The sequence below is a fragment of the Mesoplodon mirus genome (assembly GCF_964341445.2).
Source record: "Mesoplodon mirus genome assembly, contig: HAP1_SCAFFOLD_1051, whole genome shotgun sequence".
Taxonomy (NCBI): Eukaryota; Metazoa; Chordata; class Mammalia; order Artiodactyla; family Ziphiidae; genus Mesoplodon; species Mesoplodon mirus.
The window spans coordinates 70,544-89,859 of record NW_028295009.1 but is presented as its reverse complement, the minus strand read 5'-3'; the positions used below and the strand labels follow the sequence as shown (position 1 = coordinate 89,859).

Here is a 19,316-nt window from a genome sequence, read left to right as displayed (position 1 = left end):
ACAGATAAGGAAATGTGGTTCTGAGAGTTGGAGTCACTTTCCCAAAGTCTTACAGGGTTTCTACAGATGTTCCTGATTTTAAATCCTACTGACTTTTGCAACAGCAAGGTACTGTCTAAAGAGATTGAAGTGTCAGACAGCAGGCAGGGCGAGATGACATGCAGGTGTTGAATTCCATCGTGGACACAATCAAAACCAAAAAGGCATATTGGTCACACTTTCCCCAGGGAGCCCTGAATTGCCAACGGAACAAGATAACTTGAGAAATCTATTGATCTCCCATTTTTGTTATGCTGTACAGGTGACAAGGATCAATGAAGATTTGTACTCTTCTACACGTGACCTTGCGACCTAAATTTGTATTTCCACCCAGATTCCCAAAACATTGCAAAATGCACAGCTCCGAGTGCCCACACCTTATGAACTTAGTGTCACCGTCTGTGACAGCTCTGCTTTCCCAGCTCCTGTCAATTTAGAGAAACGTCTCCCCGTCCTCTCCTGCTTCCTGCACAGGAAGCTAGCACGCCCCACCCAGCTGTCCTCTTACTGAGCGTCTGACACACTCATTGGCCCACAGCCCGCAGAGGGGTGGGGCTTCTGTCTCCGGTTGGGGGCTCTTCAGAAGAGATCTGAGGTCTGAGCAGCCCAACACTGCTGAAGCTCTAGCCCTCTCCCGGCTTCTTTCACTGAGCCTGTGCTTTCCTGCCTGCTTTGTCTTTCTTTTCCGGCTCAGCTTGGGACAGAGGATCATTCCAGAGGAGGCTCAGGTCTTGGATTTTAACGGCAGTGATGGAGAAACATGAGAATGTTTCCTGGATCTACCAAAAGGAACTAGAAGATCCATTCAAGAAATACCTGAACAACACTGATGACTACCTAGCTTTGCTCTGCGGGCCTCCACGCAGCCACCTCTTCCTGCCAGTGTCTGTGGTGTATACTCTGATTTTTGTGGTGGGGGTCGTTGGCAATCTCCTGGTGTGCTTGGTGATTCTTCAGCACCAGACTATGAAGACACCCACCAATTATTACTACCTCTTCAGCTTGGCTGTCTCCGACCTCCTGGTCCTGTTTCTCAGGATGCCCCTGGAAGTCTATGAGATGTGGCGCAACTACCCCTTCCTTTTGGGGCCCGTGGGCTGCTACTTCAAGATGGCCCTCTTTGAGACGGTGTGCTTCGCCTCCGTCCTCAACATCACCACGGTCAGCGTGGAGCGATACGTGGCCATCCTCCACCCGTTCTGCGCCAAGCTGGAGAGCACCCGGCGGCGGGCCCTCCGAATCCTCGGCATCGTTTGGGGCTTCTCTGTTCTCTTCTCTCTGCCCAACACCAGCATCCACGGCATCAAGCTCCGCTACTTCCCCAATGGGTCCTTCGTCCCGGGCTCTGCCACCTGTACGATCATTAAGCCCATGTGGATCTACAGTTTCATTATCCAGGTCACCTCCTTCCTCTTCTACATCTCCCCATGATGGTCATCAGTGTCCTCTACTACCTCATGGGGCTCAAAGTGAGTATCCAAGCTGGCTGCAACCGTTATGGCAGCATCCCTTCTTTTTTCTCTTACTCAAAGTTCGGAGAAACAATTAGAACTGGAGAAGTTCAGAATTGGAAGGGAGCATAGAGAAAAATAGGATGAGCTCAGAGGGGAAACTCGGAAGTTAAAGGACTGGATTCAAATTGGACAAAGAGTAACCACAACTATAACTCATTTCCTTTAACTCACCTTCCATCGTTCTTCCCTCTATACCTGTGGTTCTCAAACCCAGGTGTTCCTACAAATCACCTGGAAACCTCACTATGTGTACCCATGGGCAGGTCGCTCCCTCCAGGAAAATCTGATTCAGTAGGTCTGAGGTTGAGCCTCATTTTAAATAGCACAAGGCAGCTGCCCATGGAGAGACTGTTTCACACCCTGCTGTCTCTTTCCTGCCCTCACCTGCTTTGCCTGCATTGAAATTTTCCTCTGCACCAACTTGGTCTGAGTGTAAAATAAGCTATCCCTGCCTATTTTATACTTCAAGACAGACAGAGTTTTAAAGTCAGACCCTTCTTTGTGGTTGCTTTGATCCTTTGGTTGAAATATCAGATTAAAATGTAAAAATATGGCCTAAGTGAGATCAACCTGGACTTCTTTCCAACAGGTGGAGACTGAGGGATGAGGAATTAAACAGAATACATAAAATAGATTAGAAGACAGTGTGAATAAGAGATAGCTGGAATTAATAGAATATTATTACTTAGTTTGCAACATTTTATAATTAGAGCTTTCTCTCCTGGGCTCATCATGGTAAACCGATTTCTTTCTTTTCTCTTTCTTTCTTGCCTTTCTCTCTCTCTCTCTCTCTCTCTCTCTCTCTCTCTCTCTCTCTCTCTCTCTCTTCCTTCCTTCCTTTCTTCTTTCTTTCCTTTCTTTTTCTTTTTTCCTGCATCTGAATTGTCTGAAACTGTTGTTTTGCTTTTGATGAAGGTAGGAGTGAGTCTCTATGATTCCTTTCCTGGCATATTCTGCAGCCAAATTCATAGAGATGAAATCTAACGATGACAATTTTATACCCATTTAATAGGTAGGTTGTGTAGGAAATAGTCATGAGACCACTCAGACTCCCAGGTCTGAAGCTCACATATAATATGCCTTTAGGTAAAGCCCCTTAATTCTTTCCTGGAGTTAGGTTTCACATTTATAAAATGAAAAGGTTACATCAGATCATATCTAAGGCTCCTGATAGCTCTAACAGCCTGTGATTCCTTAAAAAAAAAAGGAAAGGAAAATCTGTGAGTGGGAAAAATGTGAATTATAAATGAAAGGAAAACAAAGCAGACATCACATTCACATCATATGTACCAAGATGGCTCTGATACCATGTATTATGTGATAATTAATATACTCTCATCTCAGTGCATCTCTGAGAAAGGTGTGTGTCAGAAACGAGTGCTCCACAGATGGTCCTTTCAAATAAATACTGTGCCTAAGCAGAGTGGCAACGTCTAAGGAGAAAGAATAGATTTTAAGTACAACAGATGTCTGGACACAGGACTAAATCTAATCAGGCAGAGTTATGCCAGTCTCCTGGAGGGCTGGCCCCTGTAATTCCCAGAGACAAGTGTCAACCCAGACTAGTTTACAGTCATCGTGTCTTTAGAAAGCCCTGTGTATCCAACTGTGGCGGAAAGGACTTCTGCAGGATTCCAAATATCATGAGCCCTATGAGAAATATCCATCCCAAATTTATCAATACCATCTCTTCAAACAGCAAACAATCACTTGCCTTGGATCAATTTAGAGGAGATATTTAACTGTGAATAGGAAACACGTTTCCTCCTCCAAGCAATTAATTTAAGTGTCACTTTGGTTTGTTGTCATGAATCTACAGCTACCTTGTATCAGGAGCTCAGTGACAACTCAGACAACAGCTTAGAAACCACCCTAGTTTGCTTTGTGTGTGTAGAGCAACTTACAGCATCCTATTCTCAGGAAGGATGAGGTGTTACCCAGAGGACACCAGGAAAGGAACTATTGCTTAGAATGTCACTTCTATAGTAACATTTAATTTAAAGACCTCTAGACTAGGAATCAGAAGTAGGCCTTAGTCTGTGGCATTGGTCTCAAGACCTTTGCACCTTCTGCTCTATTTTTGCCAGAAATGTTCCTTCTGTCTACTACCACAATTGTTTTTGCCTTTCTAACTCCCACTGATCCTTTAAATCATACTTCACTCACACTTCCTCCAGGAAGCTCTCCCTGATTCCCTAACTACCTGGTCCCTCTCTAGGTGCTCATGATTCTTAGCAATTTCCCATCATTGCATTTATCACAATTTATAATTCTATATTTGTGGGTTCCTTAACTTCTTCCTCTCCAACTCGACTGTAAGCTCAATGAATGAGTGAATGTGGCTAAATTATTTCCTTTATTGCTGGACTTCAGCTTCTCTACCTTCAAAATGGGAGACTTGGAAATATTGTCTCAAAAAACCTTTCTGAGCTAAAAGATTTTTGAAGAGATTCAATCAATTCTGAGGAGTACTGATTCTCATGGCAAGTCGAAAGTTATGAATGACTGTGGGCCCCATTGCCTTCGGAAGGCAGAAAACCAAGACTGATGTAATCCCAGGACCAGGGAAGAAGGAGGGGAACAATATGTATGCTCAAAGCTGAGCAATCAGAGCTGCTTCATCGTTACAGGACACAAGTGTCCACCGAGCTGCTCTCCAGGGTTCGAACATAATGGAGTTGGGAAACAGGCAATCCCAGGGCAAGTTCCTTTCCACCTGGGAAGCTCTCACCTAGTCCTTTTATCTCCCACATGCAGCATTAAAGCTTGAGCCGAAGCCGATGGATTATGAATTGTAGCAGAATTCAGCCAGGACAAACAGGGTTGGACTGATTTTTTTTAAATAAACAGATTTTGTTCAGATTATAGAGATATTTACACAAAAGCTATGATTATATCTTGGCATCCTAAAGCTATATAAATGAATCACAATCTATATAAATGAACAGCTGGTGAAATGATTTTAAGCAGTATAAACAACTGATCAGGATTATACATCAATCTGAATGATAATCAACCTCACGTCTCCCCTTCACCTTTTATCTTATGTAAAAATAACTAAAAGGAGTGAGGTAGGAAGAGTTCTGAACTTCCTATAGAGTGATGACCATTTTCCTCTCCTATTTCTGTAAATTGACTTTTAAAGTGTTTAGGGGTGGGTGAGAATAATTAATGGATAAATATCTACTCTACCAAATATCTGAAGAGAAATGAAATTATTCAACAAGAAATAAAGCAGCATTTAATGTTGGCTAGACAAACGGTTTGGATTCTATTCTACTATGTCAACCCCTTCAAATTCTGCTGGAACAATGTATAATATGCATAAATATTCTGTTTCTGACTCTTCTTCTAGTTGGCTAGTTGTGTCACTGTGACCTAAGGAAGCTGAAATGTGATGATTAATAGACTCATAATTTTTCTTTTCAGGGCAAACTAAGCTGTACAAGAAGCCTGTTCATATAAAGATTGTGTGCACCATTTGCTTGCTGTTTGATTTAAGGAAATTTTTCCCTGGGGTGGAGAAATCCCCAGTGAGAATTGTTAGAGCCACCGAAGAAGTGACTAACAGATCTTAAAAATCTTTCTTTGTTCTTGATTATGGACTGGAATCAAATAATGGAATAACTATCTTGTAATAAGGACAAAATTTTTTAAATGGTATGAAATCATTAGAACATAATTGAAGATGAGTTAGGAAGATGTGCAGTTTGATGCATTGCTCTAACCTTCAACACCAGTGGTTTTCTTCTCAGTGTATCTGGATGCTTCTTTGCATCAGCACGAGTACAGCTTGTGGTGAATGGTACCATGAGAAGGAGAATTTCTAGAAGGGACTCAGTAATACACATGAGTGGGCCTGCAGTTATAAATAAATATTTCATAAAAATGCCTTTCAAGTAAACCCAGGACAATAATCAGAACCACAATATATGAAACTTTTTTTTTTTTTGGCCATGCTGTGCAGCTTGCAGGATCTCAGTCCCCTACCCAGGGAATGAACCCGGGCCATGGCAGTGAAAGCCCGGAATCCTAACCACTAGGCCACCAGGGAACTCCCAGAATCACAATCTATAACTTACTGAGTATCATGTGCCAGACATTGAGTTAAGAACTATACCTGCATTATTTTGTTTTACTATTATATTAATAACATCACCTTTAGTTCGCTCCCATTTATTCCTAATAACTGCACAATATTTTCCCCTATTTCGTTGAAGTTCTACGTGGCTCCAAAGGGTCAAGTCTCACAGAACTTTAATCCCTCACTTTCTGAAGACACAGGTATATGTAGAGAACACCAATATATCCAAGAGACAGATGGCCAGTTTTGTTAATCATCCACATGGATACTTCAGGGCAGTGCAATGCTGAAAGCAACCTGACTTCTAGGAGCCTACATGTTTGTTAGAGACAGGATATTGATCTGTTGAACTTTGGAGGCAACTATTAATGATCTTTTCTTCCAAGTCTTATTTAATTTTAAATACCTTCTCTAAAATATTCTGTAGGGACTTCCCTGGTGGCACAGTGGTTAAGAATCCACCTGCCAATGCAGGGGACATGGGTTTGAGCCCTGGTCTGGGAAGATTCCACATGCCATGGAGCAACTAAGCCCGTGAGCCATAGCCACTGAGCATGTGTGCCACAACTACTGAAGCCCACGCACCTAGAGCCCGTGCTTGGCAACAAGAGAAGCCACTGCAATGAGAAGCCCATGCACTGCAACAAAGAGTAGCCCCCGCTCGCCACAACTAGAGAAAAGCCTACATGCAACAATGAAGACTCAATGCAGCCAAAAAGAATAAAATAAATAAATAAATTTATTAAAAATAAATAAATTAATTAAATATTCTGTAAAAATGCCATCTAGCCCAGGAAGCTCACTGCATCTTAGAGCATTCTGTTCCACTGTTGCACATAACCACACTAATTTCTTCTCTATCTTGAATCGAAATATGTCTCCCTATAATTCAATAAATTGATCCCAATCTACCCTGAGACTATATAAAACAGGTTGAATTTTCCTTCCACTGATGGTCTTAGTTTGTCAAGACTTACTACATTGCTAATGAGGGAACTCCAACTCAATCTGACAAAATATGAAAGAGAGCATAGACCTGAAAAATCCAGAGGGAGAGCTGGCTCTTGGGGAAGATTAATCCAGTAAGACACACAATGTCAGCAAGGACTAACTTTATTTCTGTTTCTTTGCTCTTCTTTCTATGGTATTGGTTTCAACCTCCAAATCTGCATAGCAGTCCACTGGTGGCTCTAAGCACATTCCTTATGGTGAGGAAAAAAACAAAAAGCTCCCTCTGGTAGTTCCACTAAAAGAGAAATGAAACTTTCATTCCTAAATGTATAAGCAAATATCTGAAATCTCATTGGTCTCAATTATCCAATCACTGTGACTGAAGGATAGCAGCTAAGTTATCTAGGGACTAAACCTGTATCTGGAGGTGGGATCATTCCCACCCAAATTAATGACTATGAAATGGAGAAGGAGTAAATCAACTAGGAAAATCAGGGCACGATTGGTAAGAGAAGGGGAGAATAAATGCTGGAGAGCCAATCAGCAAATATATACTATATTATCTTCTAGATAAATGATGGTAGTTTATCATGAGACCTTAAAGCTTTTTTTATCTGGCTGACTATCACCACAAATTAGAAACATATGAATTAAAGAGAAAAAATTCACAACTAGATGAATGATGTAGATCTTCAGTGGTAAGTGAGTTCAGAGAAAGGAGAGGACAATGGGCTACAGTGGCCACAAAAGTCTTCCAGGAGTAGGTGGGACTTGAACTGGGCAAGAGAGATGGCATGTACAGGAAATGTTAATATTTGAAATTTTCAGATGCTACTTTAAGGATCACCATATCTTCCAACAAGGAAGAGTATATTTTAACATCTAAACTCAAAAACACATATACCCTTATGGGTAATATTTGTAAAGCAGAGTTTCCCAAATTGTGCTTCTCAAGATGGTACCAGGTGTTCCACTGAAATGCGTTGGGAAGAGTATTGTTTAGTCAAAGAAGCACTATCCCCTTTGAGGGTGGGAGATGTGGGATGTGCAAGGTAGGGGTGGAGGAAAGTTGATACATTGTCCCCCATGGAAATGTGTAAAGTCCATTAGCATTTTAAGGATCTGAGATGACCCAAAATAAAGACTATAAACTTCATGAAGCAGAAATAATACCTGATTTTGTTTTCTACTGCCTACCCACCGCAAGGCAGAGGGATGTCATTCTTTTTTTTTTTTTTTTTTTTTTTGGTATGCGGCCCTCTCACTGTTGTGGTCTATCCCGTTGCGGAGCACAGGTTCCGGACGCGCAGGCCCAGGGGCCATGGCTCACAGGCCCAGCCACTCCGCAGCATGTGGGATCTTCCCGGACCCGGGGCACGAACCCGTGTCCCCTGCATCAGCAGGCGGACTCTCAACCACTGCGCCACCAGGGAAGCCCCGAGGGATGTCATTCTAATAGATGTCTAATAATTATTAAATAAATGAATGGATAAATGAAAAAGCCTATCTAACATTTTTTAACTTCAGAATTTCTTATTTTTCATGGAATATCTATTAATATGCTACAAAACTAGGGTTCTACAGAGTAGCATAGGATAAATGGTTGCCTGGAACTTGGCCACAACCATCTATCCAGTTGAGTTAGGTGACCTTGATCCAACTCCACCTCCAACTTATTGTTAAACATATTCTTACATGTTAACAAATTCTTACATTTCTTTAAGTCCAGTTTTTTGTCTGCAAAATGAGTGTTAGAGTCACACTTCTCAGATCTTAATGGGAGGGAAAAATGTTTCCCTTTCTTTATATCTCTTTGCATTTCTCTTGCAGCTGAAGAAAGACCAACCCCTTGAAGCAGATGAAGTAACTGCAAATATTCAAAGACCATCCAGAAAATCAGTCACTAAAATGCTGTGTAAGTCCTCCATTTTGTATTTTGCTTGTTTGTTAAAGTAAAGGAGTTATATTTGGTATTGATCAAGTACTGCTGGGATCTGGATCAAAATTCTTCTGAAACACAGTGTCATGTTCTGATCTTCCATGGCTTACTCAAGCACCTAGGACCTGTCTATTTTGTTCTATTTTCGTTTGGTTTTTTTTTTTTTTTTTTTTTTTTGCGGTACGTGGGCCTCTCTCTGTTGTGGCCTCTCCCGTTGCAGAGCACAGGCTCCGGACGTGCAGGCTCAGCGGCCATGGGTCACGGGCCCAGCCGCTCTGCGGCATGTGGGATCTTCCCAGACCGGGGCACGAACCCGTGTCCCCTGCATCTGCAGGCGGACTCTCAACCACTGCACCACCAGGGAAGCCCTCTAGTTTGGTTTTTAAACCTCAGAATAGCACTCTAAATCGCAACCATTGTAATACACTCTGTTCAATGCTTAGTAAATCATATCCACTCTAAGAGCCTTTAAGTATCTCTTTTCCCCCCTAAAATGAGCAGGTGGTTCTTAACCGATTTTGTGTTATGGGTTTCTTTAAAAATATTGTGGAAACAGTGAATTCTCTGCTCAGAAAGTGTACAAACGAACATACATCAAATGGTTTACAATCCATTTCAGGGGGATCCTGAACCCCCTGATACCCAAGTTTGGACTCCGTGGGATCTTTTACTTCCAGGATAAGGACTTCTGGCTAAGAATCCTTCTAAGTAGTCATTCCTGCTATGACATTGTATGATTTTATGTAAACGGTGCACTCTTTTATGTAGATAAGATATTTTAAAACACATCCAGGCACTGATCCACACTCTCCCAAAAGAATGTTATAAAAATATATGATCCAACTGGTCTAATGAGATACCAATCAATTAGAGAAAGGAGGTTTATAATATACTTTCCAAGTCACAGCGTGAAAGTTGGAAGAAACAAATCCTCCAGGCGAATATGCATATGAAACACTCACTGTAACTACGTGATGTCTATGAACCAAAAAAAAAAAAAAAAAAAAAACCCATAAACCTGTGAGGTCACTGTATGTCTTTTCAACTCTACTAATCACCTTCTTGAAATTTTTTAGCCCCTGTTAGCACCTGACTTTCCCTACTAAGAAATCTAGTGTCTTCAATATTTCTCCCCAATTCTCTTTGATCATAATCTCTCTGATCATAATCTCTCACAAAAGGACATGAAGTGTACTCACATTAAAGTCACAATGATAAAATATACTGTGAACTATTTGCCTTTGGGGACAGAGAGTTTAATTATAACACGAATTAAATTTTTAACTAGAGGGAATTGTAGGCAGTAGTAAGCAGATTAGGGACTTTTTCTTGGGAGGTAAATTCAGAAGAATCTTCCAGATATTCCTGAAACCACATCATGCAGGCAGACAACTTACTCTGAGTATTTTAATGCCAACAGGAAACATATGTACTATTTACTATGCAAAACATCAAATGTGCTCTTGAGTACAGAGAATTGTAAAATGAACACCAAAATACCCATCACCCAGCTTTAAAAGTTATCAGCTCATAGCTCATCTTGTTTCCTCTATATCCCTGTCTCTCCTTTAGCCCCTACTAGATTATTTTGAGGTAAATCTCAAGCCTCGAAAGGAAAGGAAAGGAAAGGAAAGGAAAGTATTTTACAAATTCAGGAGAGAAAAAAAATACATGTTTATTTTTCTGGAGAATAAATGCCCCTTAGAGAAACTATGGTAGCACCAATCTCTGTCTTGGGAGCTGAAAATAAGAAACTGGAAGGTGCAACTTCCTGTAAATCTGTAATCATTTCAAAATAAATGTAAAAACAAACATAAAGGAAGTGGAAGGAATTCCGTGCTCTAGCAATTTATAATATAATAGACACATCCCCACTGCAGTCCTAAGATGCTTGTATTATGCTCATGGTTGTTCGACCTTTCTCTTTCCCTTGGTGACTTACAGAATTTTAAATGATTAAAATCATAGAAACTTCTGATTTTTTTCTAGAAAAACAAGATAAATTCATACTATACTTCATAGTTTGTTATTAATCTATAACTTTAAAGAACACCAAATTGCTTGAACACAATCATTTTACTTATATATCCAGTTTATGTGATTCCAACAGTCTACGTGCAACATAATTTATTTTCCACAATAGAATGTTTTCAGAACTTTGAATACATTCAATACTATTCTAAATATCCTGAAGGAAACTTACATTACACAAGAAATCGTTTACAACCATATGGACAACTGATTCGCAATCCTATAAACTTCATTCTTATGTTTACATATTCTATGTAGAGTCTCTTTAGGATCTAGTTGGCCTTTAGCAATTATAACTTAACAAAGATGGAGGGGAAATGCTAGAAGGAATGGATGAACTCAGTGTCGGCACTGCATACCTATTCTCGCTTTGACTGCCATTAATTCTCCCCTTCATTATCCTTTTCCAGTTGCCTTCTTCTTAGTGTTTGCTATCTGTTGGGCCCCATTCCACATTGATTGGCTCTTCTTCAGCTTTGTGGAGGAGTGGACTGAATCCCTGGCTGCTGTGTTCAATCTCATCCATGTGGTATCAGGTAAAATTTAGCTCGTTTGGGTGTATCACAGGTGTCCAGGTAACTGCAGCTTCTTTCTTCATCTTGCTTAGAGCAGTAGGTTCTATTTGTATATACCAATTTCTCATGGGGATCTGCCATACTGTAATGAAGACACTAGATTTTTATTTTATTTAAGTATTGATTAGGTATGTTACAGGTTCAAAAGAAATACGCCATATTACTATTTGAGACACTACTTTATGAAAGACGTCAACTCTAAGCTTGATGATTACAGCAGGAAAATGGTCAAAGGAATGATTCCTTTGGTTTTCCTTTCAATGGCCATGTGATTTAGTTGGTTCTTATTTATTAAACATCCATGTCCCTGAAATCCTGTATTGTCTTCAGCAAGTGTTAGACCCTCATGAAAGTCAGCCAAAGGGTATTCATGGGGCCTCAAGGTCTGCTTTTAGGTTACTTTAATGCTGCTTGTTAAAGACACCACAGAATATGAGAGAGAGTGGTTGAAAGGTTACTAAATCAGGGGATCTGGATTTGTATCTCAATACCACCATTTATATTCTGAGTGATACGGAGAATATGGATTCCTTCTTGCCAAAGTTTCCTCAACTGTAAGGTGGCAATAATGCCTGCTCTATATACAACACAGGCTGATGGTAAGAAGCAAATAAAATAATTGCTATTGAAGAACTTTTTAAGCTGTAAAATGCTATAGCCTATCTTCTACAACCATCACAAGTTTGTAAAGTAGATATTATCATCAACATTTTATGGTTAAAAAACAGTTCTACAAAGAAGAAATGACTTGTCCAAAGACACTCAGTTGGCAAATGGTAAAAACAAGGTTCAAGCCTGAGTCACCTAACTTCAAGTTCAGGGTTCTTTCCTCTAAAATGGAGCAAAGAATGGCCACCTGAGTCTTTCTTTCTCAGTCAGTGTAACTATTAGTCTTAGGGTCACACCGCTTCTATCCCTCTACCTCTGCTAGTCACTGGATGGTTCTATGGGCTCTTTATCAAAGACATCATTAAGGAAGAAAGATAAGATCAATTTATGCAAGTTAAGCTCCAGATGTGCACAGAACAAAAACAATAGCATTCATATGCATACTGAATACCATATATATTATCTATTTTCTACAACCATCTTTTTGGTACTCAGCAGGGCTTGTGTACAGTTTATACCTGGACATTAGGACTTTCCTCCATGTTAAACTATTTATTATTCTGGACAAAAAATCAAAACTGTTTATAGCTCTGATCTTTGTGGTTAGTCTGAGAAAATGGGAGTGTTTAAATAATATATACACTACTATATATAAAATAGATAACAAATAAGGACCTACTGTATAGCACAGGGAATTCTACTCAATACTAGAGTGGATATATGTATATGTATAACTGATTCACTTTGTTGCACACCTGAAACTAACACAACATTGTAAATCAACTATACTCTAATAATTTTTTTTAAAAATAAAAGAAATTATTCTTTAAAAAAATTGGAAAACATACAAGGTCACATGAGGCTTGATCTACACTTCTCCAGAGGCATCAAGACAACCAATTCAAGATTCCCAAGTTGTGCATTTACAATAACATTTTCCTGTTAAGATGTAATTTCTCCCTTCCCCACCTTGCCAACCAGATGATGTCTAAACCTCTTAAATGCTACCCCAGAAATGGCCCCAACTTGCCTTCTGACCCTCAAGTTATAGTATTTTCACTCATAAACCATGTACTGAATGCTTGTCAAACTGGTGAATCAGGGATTTCTGCACGTTCTGCATTATTCTTGCACAATAATCATTCTATAGCACACTGGTGCACGCTAAGCCTTCTACTTGCAGCACTCTCTCCTCTCTTTCCCAAGATCTCCTACCCATTTCATGGTCTCTCTAGAGTCCAATCACCCCCATTAAATTTGTCATGACCATTAGAGTTCTTGTGTTTATGCCATTATGTGAATTTCCATAGCATGACTGTTGGTATCTCTTTTCTTAACAGATACTGTTTGGTATCATCCTTTTGTTAATTACTGAAGTTAGGCATAAATCTTGTTCTGCAATATTATTCCAAGTCCTTGGAGAACAAAGTCTAAATCCACTACCTTCCAATGTGTCTCAAAGTCGTATAATGAGTTCAATCAGTATTTCTTTATTGAACAAATTAACAGTCTATAGAAATATTCCCCTCCTACACTCCTCCCTGCCCAATTCTGTCCACAGGGCATATGGCACTCTGAATGTCCTGAACTATATAAATGAGGACAACAATGAATGTGTTGAGGACAGCACCTATCGCTTCTTTTATATTCTTATTCTCAGCCCTTCTGTAGACAGTATCTCACTTTAATCCTCACAATAATCCAGGGAGGTGAGTTAAAAAGGTGTTATCATTCCCATTTTACAGAGAAAAAGAAATTGAACTGCCAGTTCTGTCCAGGGTCACAGAATAAGCAAAGGCCAAGATCAGAAACGAAGTCCTCTGATTCTCAACCTTAGGCTCCCCTTGTGCCTTGAGAAAATAGAATAGAATATGGTAATAAAGGAAAAGTGTATATCAACCAAGAAAATGCCAGTGTGCAAGACATTTGGTGGAGGAAACAAATGGAAAAATACAAATATTCAATAAGGTTGGAAATAAGGTGGGAAGAGCCATCAAGGGGAAAGGCTAGGTAGGGAAAGGACATTGGGGAGTACTTCTTTGAAGAGATATTTAGCATTTTAAGGACTCTCAGCAGAGACTATGCCTTGACTGATTTACTATTCCTCCATTACCTGCAGTTTCAAATTATAGATTTAAGTAAAACTCCAATGAGATAAGAAAACATCTCTCTTTCCTCTGATACTTAAGCACCTCTCGTTAATGCTATGGGAACATGTTCTTTGATTAAACGAGTTGGCATCAAAGGAAGTTGCCAAACATCTCAGAGAGATCCCATGCGAGCCTCAATTTTTCCAAGACTCTTTAATCTTCCTGGGTTTGAATCCTAAGTACACAGCTGGTAGATCTGTTCAGAGTATTTTGTATTCTCAATTAGAGTCTTATGTATATTATAACTTCCAAACGAGGCAATCAAAGGGATTCAAGACCTTTGTTAAATATTTATGCTTCTCCCTGTCGTACCTCTCCCCCAGTTTCTCCTTGGCATGTCTCTTAATCCCCTGCATTCCAGGTGTCTTCTTCTACCTGAGCTCAGCTGTCAACCCCATTATCTACAACCTACTCTCTCGCCGTTTCCGAGCAGCATTCCGTAATGCGATCACTCCTTCCTGCAAACAGTGGCACTCCCAGAACCACCCACAGGGGCCATCTGTGCAGCAGAACATCTTCCTGACAGAATGTCACCTTGTGGAGCTGACTGAAGATGTGGGTCCCCAGTTCCCTTGTCAGCTGTCCATCTGCAGCTCTCACTTCCCCACAGCCCTCTGTACTGGACAGGCACTAAGAAATAAACTCTCAAAGAGTTGACATTCCTCTATGGCTCCACACTAGATGGAGGGACATCCCATAATTTACGCCTTCCTATATGATATTAAGGAGGTAAAATGACCCTTAGAACTTATATATCCAATTCTAGTTTTTCTTTTTTTAACAAATGTGAAAATTGCTACTTAAATCTAGATCTAAAACCCAGAACCTCCTGATTTTTAGTTAGCTTTCCACTATCTTAACTGCTTCATGCCCCTTTACTAGTTCATGAAAAGAACATGACTAGCAAAGCATGGCACCTATACTTTGAGTCATTTCCACTATTGGGAATGGTGTGTTCTGTTATTCACACTTTGAATCAGGCTGTCTTTCTTACAACCAGTGGTTCCTGTGAGACACAGAGGGAGACATGGAGAAGCTGTTTATATGATTTGAGGGGTCCATGCCAGTTCTTCCATAGCAAGCTGTTTACCCTACTGCCTCATATTGTGCCATTATAATGTGATTCTTTGGAGTCCTGAAGCCTTTGACTTTAAGAGTCCTCCTGATAACACAGGAATGCTCCTCAGAACTATTATTCCCACTGTTCCAATCCCCAAGTCATTCTCAGACATTCCTCACCAGGGGTGGAATTAGATACAAGTTCTGAAGAATGGGAAGAGGGAGGAGGCTATGGTGGAAGGTCCAAAGAATCAAACCATACCAAACATAAACTTAGTTGTTTCATAATTTGGTCTAGACTTGGATTTCTAATAACTTACGCCATAAGTAGACAGAGGTACGTCTACTGTCTCAGAACAGAGACAAGTCAAATGGTGACTACTGGTCTCAAACCCATGAGTGCCCCCTACTCAATCCTTCATTACCTCTATAACACTGTCACTCATATAATATGGGTAAAATCTACCTTCCAGACTCACCTTCCATTGTATCATCACAAATACTATATAGTTCCACTCAGATTGAATTACTTGCTCTTATGAAAACACACCCCAGTTTCCCCAGCTGCATATATATGTTTATAGAATACCTTCTATATTTCCATTCTCCATCTGATGACCCATTCTTCAATGTCCAGCTCAAAGTGGTTCCTCTTCCATGAAACCATGCTTGATTTATTCAAATAGAAGTGGTATCTGACTTTTCTATCAGTTTATGTCCCTTAAACTCTTTCTTCACACTGCTCTGTATTTCCATGATTTATATTCTTGCTTTGCCAGAATGTACATTTGTCAAAGGCATGAAGTAACCTGTGTTCCTTTTTGCTGTTACTGGAATCCTGACAATATATCGATCACAATGGTAGATGTTCAATAAATATGTGATGAGTTGTCTCACATTCCGATGTACTGAGCCAAATAAACAGCTCCAAATGAAACCATGTTAAAGAGCTGAAAGACGAAGATTCTGTTTCTGACAGGGTCATCTGACCTTCAGTTGGCCGTTTAATCAGCCATGATTATAAAGGCATGCCTGCTGTGCCTGCCATGTGAGAAGGCTCTTCTCAGCACCAGGCTTTAGTGATGCTGAAACATGCAAGCTCTAGCTTTTAGTCTCTGAATTTTTGCCAAGTGGAAAGAACCATTCTACTAAAAAAATGAGAATATTGGTCTCTGGCATCATTTCCTAACTGAACAGTCATCTTCAAAGTGATCCACTATATTTTTTAAATCTCTTAGCTAATTTTAAGCCAACTTTAATGAATCTGAATTCTTAGTGATGGTTTATGTTGGTGAGCAGAAATTCTCTGGTCATTTAAGAATTAAGTTGAAAAGACTCAACAAAACAAAACCCTCAAAAATGGAGGAGAAATGAGTTTCCTGCTTGCCTATTGAAGGTCTAGTATGATTATTCTCATCAACGTCAACTCCAACTGACCAGGGCTAAAAATATTGCTGCTGTAGCTGGATGGATAGAAAATGAAACAACACTAAAACTGAAGCTGGTAATTTGGTTGCTTCATTAAAACTTTGCTCTCTTTTTTTCTCCTTGTTTATCTTTTTTCTCTTAAACATTTATATCCAAAATATTATCATTAATTCTTTCATTCAACAAATTTTCAGAACCCATTAGGGAATGTGCATGTGGCATCACCTGGCCTTTAAATTATACATATAATAGAAGAAATGATTATTTTTGAAAATCATTACAAAATTAATTGTTTAAATCTAATTGTGAAGTGTGCCACAAAATCCAAATACAAGTACCATGGGACTATGTAAAAAAGGTGTTTGACCAAGTCAGATGGCAATAGGTTTAATTAAGCCTAGCCCTAGAAAAGGGAAAAAAAAAGTGTTAATTTTGTCTATATAGACATACATACACATGCACATATGTACATATAGGAAGCTTGTATTTAAAAATGAAGATTGAAATATCACAAGTCCTACAGTTAGCTTATATAATAGTTCACACAAAATTAGTAGAATAAAGGGAGAAACTAAAACTAAATTGTTCAATGTTACTCAGTTGAACTCAGTAATGGACCACATCATCTCCTCTTGAATTCCCTGTGATCACTGAATTTTAGAATAATGACAGAAAAGGCCAGATAGTAAACATGATTAATAAAGTATTGGTAATTTAACTTTTCTGCAATGAAATGGTGATTTTGAGCTCTCCAGTCATTCACAAACTTAGTAAACTGAAGCAATGAAATTCCCAATGTTGCTTGCCAAATTACTTTGGCCCAAAGAGATAGCAGAGATTATTAATCTGAGACCCATGGACAAGTTTCAGAGGTAGAAGAATCCCCTGAAATCGTATTCATAATTCTTAGTGTGTACTTTATTTTTTTCTTATAGAGAAGGTTTTATAGCTTTGATTAGCACCTCAAAGTAGTCTATGACTTAAATTATTATAATCATATTCTAAAGGGCCCTTAACAGTCTTACATAAAGGCACTCTCTTAATGTATGAGTTGTAGTTGAATGAAGGCACTGCAGGATAATTAAAAAGCATCATTATTGTACATAATAGTCCAGTATGTACAAGAACTAACTGTTTAGTGGTGTGCTGCCTTGGACTGGCTTGCAAAAGTTTATTATTGCATATTTAGGAATTTTGAGGGGCTGTTGTCAAATGATTGGTAGCTTGAAAGGAGCCCCAGTGGAAATATTTACACCATAGAAATTGGTAAACACAGCCCATCAGAGAGCTGGCTTATCAGCACATGACTATCTATCAGTACGCTGGCAATCTGCCATCTTGCTGGAATATATGTGATTTGTTTGTAGATTAAATCCTCGATAGCATCGTTATAATTACAGACCACTTAAAGCTGCAGTTAACTCCTTGAAAAAAAAGTCAGTGGACCATATTTTGACCAAAGAGGTAAGAGATAAACTAAGCTAAAGCATACTAATTATGACATGAAAGTCTCATAAGCATTTTATAATTAACCTAGAGTGGAAGAATTACCCTTGGATGCTGTCCATTAATATTAGCACAGAAAATAGCAACAGATCTACTTTTCTTCCCTATACATCTGTTTTTAAATATCCCACAGGGTTCATTGTAAAAAGATGCAAAATTTCCACATTCTCTCTACTTGGCTGGAGACCTCATTTTTAAATATGTGGAAAGGTACTATATAAACATTGTAAGGAAGCTTAAGCTTGTCCAGGTTTATGCAAGCCAAGTGAAGGTTCAGTTCATCTAAACAATCTATTCCCTCTCTTTTTTTCATCCCTTTAAATCATTACATCACATTTAAACTCTACATTAGATATACATATATGTTATACTTTGGAAATAGTTTCTAGGTAATGTGAACATTTGAAAGTTTTAACTAACCTAACACAGCCTAGAAATTGTTGCATATACTCAAATTATACTATTGTCCATTAAATATACACACTGTGAAAAATATATATATATATATACCGTGAATTTAGTAGGCTAGAATGGTTAGACTGAGCTGGTTAAAAAAGAAAAAAAATCAAAAAGAAAAGCACTTCATGGGCTTCCCTGGGGGCGCAGTGGTTGAGAGTCCGCCTGCCGATGCAGGGGACACGGGTTCGTGTCCCGGTCCGGGAAGATCCCACGTGCCGCGGAGCGGCTGGGCCCCTGAGCCACGGCCGCTGAGCCTGCGCGTCCGGGGCCTGTGCTCCGCAACGGAGAGGCCACGACAGTGAGAGGCCCGCGTACCGCAAAAAAAAAAAAAAAAAAAAAAAAAAAAAGCACTTCATTAATTTCAAAAACGTGAAATTCCTTTTATGTTAAGAAGCCCACGTTAATGCATGATAAGAATGTTTTGTTAGTAAAAAGATATTTTGAAAATATGTCTTAATAAGCCTTGGGTAAACCTTGTTTATTTAAATATATCAACAGAAGGAATATCATAATTTCATGCTTCCCTCCGTAAACACTGAAAATTTTAATACCGATCCTAACTTGATCACCAATTCTTTAACAATAGAAACTGAAATGTTTTACTTCATAACATTCATTTGTACTCTTAGCTCAGTAAGTTCTCACAGCTTCACTAAGAGGAAGGTATTGCTATTATTCCCCCTTTACGGTTGACAAAATAAGGCTTAGCCTCACTTTACGCTTGGGAAAATAGACAAGCAAGCACAAAGTCTGAGTGAGACATACAACAGTAAGTGTTTACACCTCACTCGTATATCTGCAGGGTGGCTGGGCTGGCTCCACTCCAGCTGAGGCTGGGGCACTGATGGGGACCCAGTGGCCACCTGGAGTACGTGCTTCTCATGGCAAGCAAGTCACATGGCCAATCCCAAAGTTAGGGGGCCCAGCAGTACACTCCAATCGCCATGAGATCCTCGCCCCACCAAGGGTGGG

The 19,316-nt window shown here is 39.5% G+C and overlaps 1 pseudogene across 1 annotated transcript; it reads left to right on the top strand.

Moving 5' to 3' along the window:
* Positions 1-770: 770 nt before the first annotated feature.
* LOC309797833 (neuromedin-U receptor 2-like) lies at positions 771-14,549 on the top strand (annotated as a pseudogene). The gene is made up of 4 exons: positions 771-1,508; positions 8,419-8,503; positions 10,969-11,094; positions 14,254-14,549. The product of its transcript is annotated as a neuromedin-U receptor 2-like (transcript).
* Positions 14,550-19,316: the final 4,767 nt, after the last annotated feature.